The following is a 14,613-nucleotide window of genomic DNA, read 5'->3' on the forward strand; positions in this document are numbered from 1 at the left end:
ACGATGTTAAGTGAATCCGGTCTTCCAATGTACTTTTGGGCTGAAGCTGTCAATACTGCATGTTATACTCAGAATCGAACTCTAATCAACAAAGACTTCATGAAAACTCCTTATGAGATTTTGAATGAACAGAAACCTTCTATCAAATACTTTCATGTATTTGGTGCCAGATGCTTCGTGCTCAAGGATGGAGATGAGCGTCGTGGTAAATTCGAGGCAAAGGCATATGAGGGTATTTTTGTTGGATATGGAAGAAGATCATACAGAGTGTATATCATTGATCAACACAAAGTAACTGAAAGTGTCAATGTTACATTTGATGACACTAAACTCCCTAGTATCCAAACTGAAGATCCTTCTGAGAAACTGAAGTTTGATGATATGTCAGATTCAGAATCAGAACATGGTCAAGAACCTGAGGTTGCTGCTGGTGAAGAACCTGTTAATCTTGATGATACTCAAGGTAATAGTGATGGAAACTTTGGCAACAATGGAGATACCACTGCTACTGATGGAGAATCTTCAAGTCAACATGGCAACAACTCAGGGGGAGATGCTGAAGGATCATCTAGTAGGATACAACATCACAATAAATTTCAAGGCGAATCATCAAGATCAAATCTTCCAAGACAGACTGTCTGGAATAAAGCTCACCCTTTTGAGTTGATTATTGGTGATCCAGATGTTGGAGTCAGAACTAGACGTGCTACTCAAAATGAGTGTCTGTTTTCAGGATTTCTTTCTGAGATGTAACCTAAGAAGATTGAAGAAGCACTAACTGATCCAGATTGGGTGATTGCTATGCAAGATGAGCTCAATTAGTTTGAAAGTCAACAAGTCTGGAAACTAGTACCTAGACCTACACACAAGAAAGCTGTTGGTACTAGGTGGGTATTCAGGAATAAACTAGATGAAGATGGTGTGGTTACAAGAAACAAGGCAAGACTGGTAGCAAAAGGGTATTCTCAAGCTGAAGGCATTGATTATGATGAAACCTATGCTCCAGTGGCTAGACTTGAGGCCATCAGGATATTTCTGGCATTCGCAGCATTCTCAAACTTTAAAGTTTATCAAATGGATGTCAAGAGCGCCTTTCTGAATGGAAAGTTGGATGAAGAGGTATATGTAGAGCAACCTCCTGGTTTTGAAGATCCAGATCATTTGGATTTTGTCTTCTTTCTTTTCAAGGCTATCTATGGGCTAAAACAGTCTCCAAGAAAATGGTATGACACTCTCTCTGAATTTCTTATTGAAAATAGCTTTATTAGAGGTGTCATAGACAAAACTCTCTTTTCTAAAAAACATAAGAATGATACTGTATTAGTCCAAGTCTATGTGGATGATAAAATATTTGGGTCTACTAATGATAATCTCTGTAAGAGATTTTCTAAGTTAATGCACAGCAAGTTTGAAATGAGCATGATGGGTGAGCTGAAGTTCTTTCTTGGATTACAAGTAAATCAAAGGTTAGATGGAACATTTATTTTTCAATCCAAGTATCTCAAGGAACTCCTCAAAAAGTACAATCTAGAGGATTCTGCATCAGCAATGACTCCATCAACTACAGCTGTCAAGCTTGGACCATGTGAAAACTCCATTAAGGTAGATGTCACAAGCTACAGAGGTATGATTGGCTCGTTACTCTATCTTACTGCAAGTAGACCAGATATTATGTATGCTACATGCTTATGTGCAAGGTTCCAAGCGGATCCTAGAGATATTCATCTCGTTGATGTTAAACGAATCTTAAGATATCTTAAGGGAACACCAAATCTAGGTATTTGGTACCCTAAAGAATCTGGTTTTAACCTTGTTGGATATACAGATTCAGATTACGCAGGAAGTGTTGTTGATAGGAAAAGCACCTCAGGAAGTTGTCAATTCCTAGGAAGCAGGCTAGTCTCATGGTACAGCAAGAAACAGCAAACAGTTTCCAACTCAACGGCCGAGGCTGAATATATTGCTGCTGGAAGCTGCTGTGCTCAGATCTTGTGGATTAGGAACCAGCTACGAGACTATGGCTCTGTATTGAACAAAATTCCTATTTTATGTGACAATACAAGTGCCATAGCCATCACCAACAACCCTATGCAGCACTCGAGGACAAAGCACATTGACATCAGGTATCATTTTATTAGAGAGCACGTCATGAATGGTACTGTTGAACTATTTTTTGTTCCAACAGAAGAACAAATAGCAGATATTTTCACTAAACCACTTGATGAATCCACATTTACCAGATTAGTTGGTAAATTGGGCATGTTGAATAGTTTTAGTGATTAATTTAGTTAATATCTGAGATCTGTTCTTGAATGAATTTACAAATGAATTTTTCATAAATGAAAAATTCATTTGCAAATTTGTTTTATCATTCTATCATATGTCTTGCTTATTTCTATGGAATTTTTATTATCTTATCTGTTTTATTTACTGGACTTGTTAACTTCAAATATCTCAGAATATTTTATTTTCTCTAAAAATATTTTTCTATGAATTTTGTTTGCTAAAATTCAACAGAAATCTATTTTTGAAATAAAAATAATTAATTCTGAAATATTGTCTTTGTTTTTGTAAATATTTTCTGAATTTCTACTATTTATCTAAGACTTTATTTCAATTTTCCATATTTTCTGTACATATTTGATTGTCTTTCTACTGAAATGACAATCGGCAAGACAATTAAAATTGTCTTGCTGAAAATCATTTCAGTACTTACATATATACATATTAATTCTATTTGTAAACGTTTTATTTCCAGAATGACAATCGGCAAGACAATTGAAATTGTCTTGCTGAAAGTCATTTCAGTATATAATTGTCATTTTAGTGTTTTTCAGTATAGTTTTATACTGGCAAGACAATCGGTATGACTATCAATTGTCTTGCCAGTTATAAACATTATATATATATTTTCTTTTATTTTATACTGGTATGACAATCGGTATGACTATCAGATTGTCATACCAGTTATATTTTTTTTTCTTTGTCTGTTTTTAAGCTGGTATGACAATCGGTATGACAATCCCGGATTGTCATACCAGTTATACTACTTAATCATTTTAGTGGCTGTTTTAATCTTCATCAGTTCATTTTCTTTCAAAATTTCAACAGTCTTCTTCTTATTTCTCTCTCTCTCTCTCTCTATTCAATCAAATTCAACTGCCATTGTTATTTTTCTTGCTCGAGTTTTTACTCAGCACACTCTTCTGATATATACATACACTTGTATACATACAGGAGTGAAGTGCTGCCCAAATTTTTTTTATTTATTTCAGTTATTTCTCTCAATCATTTTTTCCCCCAAAACAATCTGTTTGTTTTTGTGTTTGTTGAATTTGGGTAGTTTTAATTTTAATTTCAATTTCTGTTTTGTGTCTTTTGGTTTTTCAAATCTGTGTTTGTGAGTTAGGAATTTTAACGAGATACATTCCTGTCTAAATTTTTCGATTATAATTAATTTAATTCGAATTATTAAATTAATTTAATTCGAATTATTAAATTAATTTAATTAATTCGAATTTTCTTAATATTATTCTTAAAATTCTGAAAGTGTGTGTCTTATTATTATTTTAAATGGCTCTCAATTTCCAAATTGTCACGCATAATCAGGTTGGTTATTTTAATCCGGAAAAATGTGATGTGGAAAAATTTAAGCCTTGGATTAGATTTTTAAATGACCATTCGATTGTTAGCTCTGCTATTAAATCAAATGTGATTTTAAATGTCGATCTGCTTAGACTGATTTGCATAACCTCTACTGTGGCCAATGATTCAAAATCTTTTTCATTCACCGTGGCAAACACACAGTATGTGGTTGATGAAACAGTAGTCAATCAAGCGTTAAATTTTCCATTGGACAATTTCTGTAATTTACCCTCTGAAAATGATATCACAAACTTTTTCCATGCAATTCACTATCAGGGGGTGATCAATTTAACCAAACTTTCAAAATCCAATTTGGTGTCTGAATGGGATATTTTCTTCGATACACTTTCTAAAGTGTTTGCCAACTGCACTAAATCCAATTTTCACAACATCACTTCCACTCTGCAGTATATTGGTCTTGCGGTTGTTTTCAATCAAAGGATCAATTTTGGCAAACTACTTTTTCCCATTCTCTTGAGACGTCTCACTACTGCTTTACGTGATCATTCTACAAATCGTAGGGTATCATGTTACTATGCTCGTTTTCTCATGCTTATAGCAGATCATCTTCTCACACCTGAACACAAAGCCCTTTTTGCTAACTCTGCAGTAACCGAACCCCCTCCAGTAAGCAAAAAGATTTACACCCGCCAAGACACAACCTTTAAATTCATGCAAGTTCCAGCACTTGTATCTGCTTTCATGGCCACTTATATTCCTTTACCTATTTTCAATCTTCCCGGTCATGAACAGCAACCTCAACCTCCAGTGGTTCAAGCCACCCAGGCTCCTCCAACATCAGATGCTCTTCCTTTACAGGTAGTAATTCCTCACTCTCACTCCATTCCTACTTCTGTTGAAAGACCCCCAGTGGTTGATAGGGCTGACCATGAAGTTGTAGAACCACAGCTTCAATCCCAGGTCATAGAGCCAAACACAGAGTCACATTCTATCTCAACCTCTCCCCCACTGTGTAAAATGTTACCCAGAAGATTAATAGGAAGTAATGCATTGTTAAATGTGAGTGAACCCTCAGCTCTGCCTCCTCCAAAGAAAAGAAGAACTTATACTGAGGCATCTGAAAGCCCATCCTTGTCCTCCCAACAGGACATGGACTTTGAAATGGCCAATGAACAGTTACTAGAGACATTCTCTCAACAGGATGAATCTATTGAAATTCGCCATAGGGCCATGGCATCTTGTACTGAGTCAAGCATAATTCCATTACTCACAATGGAACCATACATACCCACAGATGATACTCAGGACACAGAGCGAGGAGTGCACATAGAGTCTATTACAGTGCCTGCCATAGTTACGGCAGAAGAGCAGCCACATGCTTCTGAGGGAAAATCTGACTCTCAGCCACCCTTAATAGAGTCATTTTCTCCCCTCCCAGATCAAACACCTCTGGCTCCCTCACGGATTCTCCACTCGCAGATTTATCTGGAGAAAGTGGAGGGCAACTCGGTCAATCTATCCCTGAAGCAATTCAGACATCTATTTCACATGAAATGATAGGTTTGACTGAGGATCGGGACTCGCGAATTCCCATTGCACCACCACTGACCTCTCTTGAAGAGGCTAGGGTGATTTTAACTGCAGGTACAGAAGAAAAGCAATAGGAAGACTCCTCACGAGCAATTATATTGAGAGAAACACAAGCACGTGAGGTGAGTGAACCAAACACGAGTGAAATTCAGGTGAGAGCACACACAGACACTGATACTGTAAACCTGTTAGCTCAAATTGCTGCTCTAAAAGAAGAACTTGCTAAAAGCCAAGCTGAAGCTCAAGCATTCAAAGCACAAGTGGTTGAACGGTCTTCTTCTTCCACCTCTGTCAACAATCAGCTGGCACTGATAAGGAATGATATCTCATATCTCAAGAACACTGTCACACCAAAGCTCAATTCCATTCAGGAAACTCCAACTTTATCAGCTGATGACATTTCTGACTTCTGCTCTCTACATACAAGGATGACTTCTCTTGAAGATTTGGTTAAAATGAATCATTCACTGGATTCCTCTAGATTTCTGAAGATAGAGACAGGTATGGAACATCTGAATGAAGGGATGAAGCACCAGTACTACATGATCAAAAATTCTCACTGTCTCAATGAAGAACAAAGGACTTACTTTGAAGGGCCGTCTGGTGGAGGCTCAGGCTCGGGAGGTGATGGAGGTCATGGAGGATCTAAGGGAAAATCAGTAGAGGATCCCTCAACTAAGGGGGAGAAGAAAGGGAGTAGTGGAAAGGGGAAAGAAAAAGTACCTCTGCTGGGGACAAAGGAAAGGCTGATGATGTCTATTACAGTGGAGAACAGGATGACTTTGATATTTTTGACATTCCCACTGAACCAGTCTTGGAAGATAAAGATGGTTTATTTGAAGCTGAAGAGGAAAGTGATTTTGGAGAATGGGAAGAGGAAGCTACAGTGGATCCTATCTTTGAGAAAGAGTTTCAGCAGCAGCAGTCAGAGATGAAAAGAAAAGAAGCTGAACTCAAAAAGGTCTCCCAGATCATTGACATAAGGAAAGACATACAAAGAACAGAAACTCTTCAAAAGCAACATCTTCATGACATTAAGGCTCAAGAAAGGAGAAGAGATGTCAGACTGAAGATTGGTGAGAAATGGGATGAAGCTAGGAGATTACTTGATATGCCTCAGCTGAGCACTAACAATGATAGACAGTTCCTACATCTTCTTGATAAGCTGGAAATCTCAAATCCTAACAATGACATGTACATGAATGCTATCAATACTGAAGTCTCAAGGATCACAGCTGCTTTTGATAGATCCCTAAATGAGATGAGCATTTTTGTATATTGTCAGAGTGAAGGATCTTTCAAGGTGTCACTTCATCTGTTTGAGAATCGTTCTTTGTCAGAGATTTGGGTTCTTCTCAACAAGGTAAAAAGAAGCTCAGAATTGAATGAAGTTCTTCGAGAAAGGCTTAAAGAGTTTGCCAGCAGGGCTAGTCCTCAAGTGGTCAACAATCCTCATCAGGTGAGATTCTTTAAGTCTGATTGTCTTCAAATCTGTCAGCTAGATGTACAATCTCTTAAAGACTACTCAGCTAAGCATCTGGTCTGGATGGAACATCATTTAAGAACTGCTGGATACTCATCCATGTTGAAGACTCAAGCTGCTGATTTGATTCAAGCTTATTGTGAAAAGAATAATAAAAGGTACAATCAGATCAAGAATAAGCTGAAGTCAGTTGGAGTTCAACCAGTCAGACCAGCAAGCTTCACTTCAGAAAAGGATCGTGTCTTTGACAAAGAGTTGCTTCAAGATTTAGAAGAAGGTGAAGTCAGAAGAGAAGACAACTGAAGTCAATTAGCTCAAAAACTCAATGTAATATGATTAGAGCTTTATGAATCAAGATAGTCTAATGTAGTTATATGTTCAGGCTAGAGGAACATCTATCTTGTATTCACTTGTAAATTTCTTTTGGAATCTGGAAAATGTTAAATATAATCCAGAACTTTTCTCATATTTACTTTGCATTACTGTTTATATCTTTTTCTTATTTGTTAGTTGAGTTATCCTCTAGGTATTTGTTGTTATTGTCTAACAAGCAAATAGGGGGAGATTGAAAGGCATATGGCATAGCCTATTTGTATATTCGAGGATTTAACTCAACTCAAATAAGAATGTAATAAGTAAATAGTGGATCTATCGTCAGAGAGATCTCACAGAGTAACATCTGTCAAAGGGTTAAGAAACATTATTCATCTACAGACTTGAAGACTTAATTCACTGGAAGAAGCTCAAGAAATTGATCAAGTCTCAGTGATATAAATCAAGATTGTGGATTTAATCAAGTGACAGAGATCTCGTCAGGGTATCAATTAATTACAAGGATTGAGTCTGAAGAAAATCAAGAGTATCAAGGTCAAGGCTTGAAGAAACGTCACGGAAGTTAGTCACTCATGAACCAGACAGTACATCAGTGTCAACATTGAAGTGGTGGAATTGATTCATAATTGACAGTAATTTTCAGAAGATTTTCAGAAGAATGGTTGCTGCTCAAGATTAGTATTAATTCTCTATTAATTAATTAAATCAAATAATTTAATTAAGAAAATAAATTATATCTGCAAAGATTAATTTATTGATTAATTGAATTAATTGATTAATTAATTCAGAATTAATATTAAGGATTTTCAGAATTATTATTAGATTAAAATCTATTAATAATTCAGTAAGACAATTTTGATTTGAACTACTATGACAATCGGTATGACAATTGATAGTCATACCGAAAGTCTTGCTAGTTCATTCTGATTGTCTTGCTAGCTATTGGGATTGTCTTGCTAGTTCAAGAGGATAGTCTCACCGAAAGTCCTACCAGTTCAAATGGATTGGCATACCAGTTCATTTGATTGTCTTGCTGAAAGTCTTGCTGAGTAAACTGGATTGTTCTGTTTACTTAAACAACAAAAACACAGCAGAAGATATTCATGCAATTTTTTAACAGAAAACACAAGTCAAGAACACAGCAGAAAACAAAGGCACAACATTTTATTTTTCATCTGCTTTATTCAAGATCAAAATTCTAGATTGAAAAGTTAAATCCAATCCACTAGAATTATTTATCTTGTTCTTGTGTATCAATCTAGCGGATTAAAATCCCTAGAACTTAATCTCAAATCGCATTTAGCATTTGATCTTTGAATTGCAAAAATAGAAAAAGTTCATGTCGAATTTATTCTAGATTTGTAATAATTGATATGAGATTAATCCCTTGTAACCGATACCATAGTTGTAACACCTTTCAAGTTTAATAAAAGTTTTATTTAACTTGAATTTTGTTTCACATTTTTATTCCGCATTTTATTCGATTAAACGGTATTGTTTGCATTCAACCCCCCCTTCTACAAACAACTTGGGACCTAACAATTCCACTTCTTGGTCCACTCAACTCCCAAGGTATAGGTGCATCCTGCTCAATAAACTTCTTTACCAGTGCTTCCTTTCCCAGAATGGGAGCTGGAGTATCAACAGAAACACTGTCTTCAGAACTTGAAGAAGATTCATTATGTTCTGACAGAACAACAGTGTGTGAGGCAACTGGAGATTCAGGAATAACCTCATCTACTGTAGGAATTTTAGCATGCTCAGGTAGAGTTGGCATCTCAGCATTTAAGATTGGAGATTGAACTGAAGATTGCGGAGCTTCTATAGGAGCTTCCAAATACAGAATTGAAGGAATGTGCAACCTATGGATGTCAATTTCAGGACTGAAGCCTGAATCTTCAACTGTAATATTTTCATGAAGAGGAGAGACTGGAGGTGTAACCACTGTTTCAGGAACAGTGTCATGGTCTTTAGCTGGAGGTGGCAGAGATTCAATTATAATTGGCTCTTTTGAGATCAGAGATTCATGATCCCCTTCCTCAGCTTTTGCAGTATCTTCATATGGAGATTTAGCATTATACCTCTTTGCCCTCATTTTCTTCAAACTCCTTGCCAATGAAGGAGTTGCTTTAGTAGCATCAGAAATTACAGATTTCCTCTTCAAAGTATCAGAACTTTGAGCTGCAGTTTCTTTCTGAGAAGTAATATTCTCAGCTTCAACTGTCACAGGTTCTAAAGCATGAACCTGTGCTTCCTCTTCACTTTCAGATTCATCCCTGAGAATCATTTTCCTTCTCTTTTGTGGAGGCTGAGGAACAGACTTTTTTCTTTTTGGCCTAGAAGGTGAAGTTTGATAGTATGTGCTGATGATTCAGGTTGAGATGATTGAGTTGATGGTTTAAAAGATGTCCTGATGGTAGATTTTGGTTGTGGTTGAGAAGTGGTTGGTTGTGTAGTGGTTGGAGGTTCTGATGGGTGAGGTTCAGATGGTTGGACATCAGGATAAAGTGCAGTGTATTTAACTGGATCATAGTTTATTAAGGCTTGTTTGACAGATATGGGAATTTGGAGGGGTCTCAACATAGCCTTCTTATTATCAGTAGATAATAAGTCATTAAAAGCACTTTTAGCTAGTCTGAATGGTGAAATGGACTCACTAGCTAATTGGGGATTATCAGAACAACAAAAACTATAAATAAGCTAATAGAATCTAGCAAAGTAAACTGTATTCCTATCTTCTGTCATCGTATCCCCAATAAATCCAAAAATAGCACTTGCATAATCAAAATTAGTTTGATTAATGAGAGCATACCCGATTTGTTGACTGAGAATTGGAATTGCATCAAAATTAGAACATTTGTTTGCAAAAGCCTTTATGATGCAGTCAAAGAAGAAACTCCATTCCCTCCTTATGTTGGATCTCTTCAATTGACCCAGCTTTGCCAATGTCTTTTCATACCCCAGACTGGCCATTAGCTATTGAAAAACTGACTCCTTAACAGTTGTATAAGTGCAGTTCTCAGGCAACTGCAGTGCTTGGCGTACTGTAGCCAAAGTCACGACATGCTCATCCTCCCCTGTTGTAAAGATGATACTTGGGGACCCATGAGCACCACCATCATCATATGTGCCACTTCTCTAAAACTCCAGCACTTGAGTTCCAGAGATTATTTCAGGTTGGGTCAAAGCATACCCAATATCGGAGTGAGCAAGGAAGTCCTGAATAAAGTGAAGTTCCGATGCAGCTTCATCCTTGCTAAGAATCACCAAGTAATTGTTAGGGACAAACTTCGCTCCATTGAAAATAATGTCCTTTGGTGCCATCTCTGTAAGAGATTAAGTGAGAAAGAGAGTGTTTGCAAGGTGTTTGATAAAAGTCCTGTAAGAAAATGCTTCAGAGAATATTAGAGAGAGAGAATAAGAGAGATTAAGAATAGAAAAGTAAGTAAAAGATTAGAAAATCTTTTAACTCCCATATGTATACTCTCTCCACTCAACAGTAATATTTTTGAAGCATGGCAGACAATTTACACCTGGCTACGTGTGAACAGTCAGTAAAAAGTTAAAGCAGCAGTTAATGGGCATGGGAAATAAGCAATAATTACCGTGCACATGCACTTTTTCAGGACAAACACGTTTACCACTAACCCAAATGATTATGCTATTTTTTATCTCACCTAAATATATTCTGATTAAATATGATCGTTTTAGTATTTACCACAAATAAGTCAAGTAAAGAATAATGCCACGTAAGCATCAGAGTTTCTATCAGGATTTAATATCAGAACTTGACTATTATTAAATTTTAACAGTCATCAGAATATGGCTTATCAACTCAAAAAGTGAATATCATTTTCTGTGATTCTTCATATAAATACTGACTTGATTCTTCAGAGTTTAATCATCAGAACTTATATCAGAACTTGTCCTCAGAATATATGCAAATGACACTTAACTGTTTGTCAAAAATAACTTAAGCACCACGGTAATTTTCATCATTCATATGGAGTGAGAGTGTGTGCATTTAGCAAAATATCAGATAAAGATTAAAGTCTGATAAACTTTAGTAAATCTTATAAATAAGGCATAACTCAGAACTTTGCTTAAAATCTGTCATTAATCTGAAGTCCACTACAGAATGAGTTCATGCATAAGTCCACCTCAACTGTTTTGTGCTCATTTTATGCATCTTTTGAAATTCCTTTTTACAGTGGCTTCTCAGTGTAAGTGAGTCACAACTGTTTATCAGAATTTATGCTATTATTAGAGTATTTCTCCAGTAATCAGAGAATGTGAAAAGTCACCAAGAAAAATTTATTTGTTTTTCTAATGCATATTACTTAATACCAGCAATGCACTTGGGTCTTCCCTTCCACATATTTACTCTAGATCTCAAAGGAGTACCTGACTTTTATTTTCTTTTCTTTTCTTCAGACAAGTGAGGCTTACCAAGCATTTAGTTTATCCTTAAGATTTACTGACATCAGAATTTGACAGATAAGAAGCAAGAATCTAGTTTGCGACTTAGTAATAAGATATAAAAAGTAAATTTGACTAAGCTCAAAATCAGAATTTGCTTGTGTTAATGAGTTTCCACATAAACAACTAATTCAAACATGGGATTTCTAGTATGTTAAAGACTACTAGGTCAGCATCTAGCACAGTATCCTCATTGGATTGAATAGTCATTGAACATTCAAATCACTATCAGAGTATTAAGATCCACATCAGTTAACAATCAGTATTTAATGTATTTTAATTTAAGCACAGATTACATGAAGATAAAATAATCTGTAAACACTGATCATAAAGTCTGATGCATGAGAACAAAAACTAAGCAGATTTAGAGAAAGAACCTGAAACCATTCCAAGTTCATTTACCAGTCTTGTAAAAGTAGCTTCACATAATGGTTTTGTGAAGATATCTGCTAGTTGTTGATCTGTTGGAACAAAATGCAATTCCACTGTACCTTCCATCACATGTTCCCTTATGAAATGGTACCTTATGCTGATGTGCTTTGTCATTGAGTGTTGAACTGGATTACCTGTCATAGCAATAGCACTTTGATTATGACAGTAAATAGGTATTTTAGAAAATTCTAACCCATAATCCAGTAACTGATTCTTCATCCAAAGAATCTGTGCACAACAGCTTCCTACAGTAATATATTCTTCTTTTGCAGTTGATGTGGAAATTGATTTCTATTTCTTGCTAAACTAAGAAACTAATCTGCCTCCAAGAAATTGGCAGCTTCCACTTGTGTTTTTCCTGTCTATTTTACATCCTGCAAAATCTGCATCTGAGTAACCTATTAGCTTAAAATCTGATTCTCTAGGATACCACAATCCTAGATCAGCTGTACCATTAAGGTACTTGAAAATTCTTTTCACAGCTATTAGATGAGGTTTTCTTGGATCAGCCTGAAATTTTGCACAAAGACAGGTAGCATACATGATATCAGGTCTACTTGCAGCTAAATAGAGTAAAGAGCCAATCATACCTCTGTAGTTAGTAATATCTACTAATGAACCAGTATCTTTATCTAACTTGGTTGCAGTGGCCATGGTAGTGGATGCTGTTGAACTGTCTTGCATTCCAAATTTCTTGAGTAAATTTCTGGTGTACTTGGGTTGACAGATAAAAGTCCCTTCTTCATTTTTCTTGACTTGAAGGCCCAGAAAATAACTAAATTCTCCCATCATACTCATTTGATATCTTGACTGCATTAGCTTTGCAAACCTTTCACAGAGTTTGGCATTTGTAGAACCAAATATGATATCATTAACATATATCTGTACCAAAAGTAAGTCCTTTCCATGGTTGAGGTAGAACAGTGTCTTACAAATTGTACCTCTGTGAAATCCACTTTCCAGAAGGAATTGAGCTAAAGTCTCATACCATGCTCTTGGAGCTTGCTTAAGGCCATAAAGTGCTTTGTCAAGCCTGTAGACATGATTTTGAAATTTTGAATCTACAAAGCCTGGAGGTTGTTCAACATACACCTCTTCTTCCAATTCTCCATTGAGAAAAGCACTTTTTACATCCATTTGAAAGACTTTAAACTTTTTGTGAGCAGCATAAGCCAAAAAGATTCTTATAACTTCCAATCGAGCAACTGCTGCAAATGTTTCATCATAATCAATACCCTCCTGTGTAGAGTACCCCTTAGCAACCAGCCTAGCTTTGTTCCTTGTAATTATGCCATCACTGTCAGTTTTATTTCTGAACACCCATTTTGTTCCAATAACTGGTCTGTTCTTTGGTCTTGGCACTAGGGTCCAGACTTTGTTTCTTTCAAATTCATTTAACTCTTCCTGCATTGCTTGCACCCAATCAGCATCTTAAAGAGCTTCTTCCACTTTCTTTGGTTCAGTCTGAGACAGAAAAGAATGATAGAGACATTCATTTGATGTTGTAGTTCTAGTTCTGACACCTGCTTCAGGATCTCCAATAATTAAGTCAGGTGTATGTGATTTGGTCCACTTCCTTGCAGATGGAAGTTAATTTCTAGAACCGGGTCCTCCCCCATGATCCATGCTATCTCCATCAGCATTTTTTGATGCTCCCCCTGTAGTTATGCTCTCTGAGACTTCAGAATTTGAGTTGGATCCTTCAGGCTTTGAAGTATCAGAGTTTCCAGAATTATCAAAATTTGGCTCATCAGAACTTGATGAATCAGAACTTGAAGAGCCAGAGATAGATTCTAATGCTTCTTGAGAGTCTTGATTTGTGGTAGGATCTTTAGCTTGCTCCCCTAGACAGGTGTATTTTCCTTTGGAGTTGTTATCACAGTTTCAATGACATCAAAACTTAACCCATCAGAACTTACAAGATCAGAGTTTAAGTCATCAGTATTTACAAAATCAGAATTTAAGTTTTCATTTTCAAATCTCAGCTGATCGTGATCATTGAAATCTTCAAGTCCGGTAATCTTCTTATCATCAAAAGATACATTGATAGATTCCATGACAACCCTTGTTCTTAAATTGTAGACTCTGAAGGCTTTTGTGGAAAGTGGATATCCAACAAAAATTCCTTCATCAGCTTTTAGATCAAATTTGACAGTTGTTCAGGATGAGTCTTAAGAACAAAACACTTACATCCAAATACATGAAAGTATTTCAGATTTGGCTTCTTTTTCTTCAGCATCTCATATGGTATTTTTCCAAGCTTGTTTATGAGGGTAGCATTCTGTGTAAAACAAGTAGTATGCACAGCTTCCGCCCAAAAGTAGGTTGGTAGCTTTGCTTCATCAAGCATAGTTTGTGCAGCTTCAATGAGAGTCCTGTTCTTTCTTTCTACAACTATATTTTGATTCCTTGTTCTTTGCAGAACTCTTCCATGATTGAATTCTTGAACTCAGTGCCATTATCACTTCTTATAATTTTAACAGAATCTTTGACCAACTTATCCAGTTGTCTGCATGATCAGTTAGAGTAGATGCAGTTTCATTCTTCTTGTGCAAGAAATACACCCAAGTGTATCTTGTGAACTCATCCACTATAACCATGGCATATTTCTTCTTTGCAATAGACATGACATTGACTGGACCAAATAGATCAACATGAAGTAGGTGATAAGGCTCAAGAATTGAGGATTC

The sequence above is a fragment of the Apium graveolens genome, chromosome 2 (assembly GCF_009905375.1).
Source record: "Apium graveolens cultivar Ventura chromosome 2, ASM990537v1, whole genome shotgun sequence".
NCBI lineage: Eukaryota > Viridiplantae > Streptophyta > Magnoliopsida > Apiales > Apiaceae > Apium > Apium graveolens.